The sequence below is a fragment of the Halyomorpha halys genome, unplaced genomic scaffold (assembly GCF_000696795.3).
Source record: "Halyomorpha halys isolate HHAL.00 unplaced genomic scaffold, Hhal_1.1 Scaffold1012.1, whole genome shotgun sequence".
Lineage (NCBI taxonomy): Eukaryota > Metazoa > Arthropoda > Insecta > Hemiptera > Pentatomidae > Halyomorpha > Halyomorpha halys.
This window is the reverse complement of record NW_027109975.1, coordinates 1-2,097: the sequence shown is the minus strand read 5'-3', so window position 1 is coordinate 2,097 and position 2,097 is coordinate 1. Positions and strand designations below refer to the sequence as shown.

At 23.9% G+C, this 2,097-nt stretch overlaps 1 non-coding gene across 1 annotated transcript; it reads left to right on the top strand.

The window, feature by feature from the left end:
* The first annotated feature begins 965 nt into the window (after nucleotides 1-965).
* Nucleotides 966-1,037, top strand: TRNAE-UUC (transfer RNA glutamic acid (anticodon UUC)). The gene has a single exon. It is a non-coding gene; the product is annotated as a tRNA-Glu (tRNA).
* Nucleotides 1,038-2,097: the final 1,060 nt, after the last annotated feature.

Genomic DNA, 2,097 nt, shown 5'->3' with positions numbered 1-2,097 from the left:
GTTTGATTAGAGTATAGTATTTTATTGTAGAAACTTTAATAAGCAAAACAGTATACAGAAGTTACATCTCATTTTGACATTACACACTACAATGTCTTCCTTTGATTAAAATATTTTTTATCTCTATTTATTTTTTATAATGTAATAATAATTAATTAGTATAATTATTCAAAATTAATTTCAGGATCATTAATAATTTAATTATTAATTCCATTAATTTAGATTTAAAATTCCTTTATTGTTGTACACCTTCACCCATTACAGAGCCCTGAATAAAACTGTTTGAAACGATCGCAACTAATAAATAGTTGAAAATTATTTTTCATTTCTTCTAAACCTTAACCCTCACCATCTCCTTCTGATTGATAATTTTATTTTCTGTTTCATTTTTTTTCGTGACTTAAATATTATTCTTTTTGGAGAAAGTGTGTTACTTTTTCCCTACTATTGTTACTCATATCGATATTCTAAAGATTAACGATAAACTTTTCGATACTGACGATTGCCAATATTGGTGAGATAACTGTCGAACTATCGCCAACACTATAATATTCATTTGGAAAGGAAAGAATACTTTTACATTAGAAAGTTCAACTATAATAATGGTACTTAACTATAACTGGTCATAAGTACCACTTCTCTGGTTGTACAAGGGTACCTTATCCTTTTGCAGGAGTATTTAAGAAATAATACCTGATCTAAAAAAAAAGTACTTAAAAAACAACATAGAATTTTGTTCTGGATAAAAAAAGTAAAGATTTACCAACATAATTTTTTATTCTATCTGACGATATTAGGTTTCTGTTTAAAAAAAAAAAAAAAAAAAAAAATTTTATATCTATTAAGTAAAAATATATATATATATATATAAGACATGATACTAAATTATAGATAAAAAGTAGTATAAAAACCAATAGGTGATATTACCAGGAAAAACTAATCCAATTATGCGTTCAATTAATAACTCCGGTATGGTCTAGTGGCTAGGATACCTGGCTTTCACCCAGGAGGCTCGGGTTCGATTCCCGGTACCGGAATATTTTTTTTCAATTTTCTACTTTGAATGTTTCTTTAATTTGTCTGATGATATATATTCGCTATCTTTCTTCTTTTTTATGATTATATATTAATTGATAATACAAGTAAAGAAGAAGTAGGTATAATTTTGTAAAATGCCAAAGTTTATCAAAAGCATATTGATATCGAAATATAAATTAGTTTTTAAGTTATAAATAATTTATTAATTGTTTTCATTTTTTTATTTAGTAATGTAGACCGACATTTTTACATAACAATTTATATATATAGTGAGATAATATTTCTTTTTAAAAAAGTAAACAATTTATGCTTTAAAATAAAAGATGTGGAATAAACAATCAAAATCATTTAATAAATATTGAAAATTATCATACAACTATATATAAATAATTTTAAGCTGGAGTTTTTCATCGTTGTTCTGACATCGTTTATATCTCTTTTCTTTCGTGCTCCCCTGATGAAATAAGTTATTGGATACATGCATAGCTCAAATCTCTTTTTTTTTTTCTTTTTTTTTTCATACCCTCCTATAATGATGTTATTGAATATCTGGTACATACATAGCTCAAATCTCAAACTTTGTTCTTATTTTTATGTTATGTCAGTTGTTTAATAAAGTTTCTGGGAATGTTATTATGCTAAATCCATTATTTTATATCGATTTATCTGCATAATAACTCATAAAACATAAATAAGAGGCTCATCAGCAAAAAAATATTTCATCTAATGATAATTTTTTTTAATCTAGTGCAGTAAAAAATGCTTCTTTTTTCCCCTACCCATTTATGCAGAAATAAGAAGGAATTATTCAACAACTAAGTTAAATAAAATGAATTAAATTGTTCTATAAACATTTACTACACATTCTATAATCATAAATTTTATAATTTATACAAAGTTTTTTGTTATTTATTTTCCGTTTTAATTAGTATTGTACGGAGGTATATTATAAAAATTAGTCACTAAGAGCTTAGATTTTTTTTTTAGATAAATAAATAAAATGAAAAACAATAAAAAAAAATTTAATAGAAACATAAAAAATATAGATAACTTTTTAAA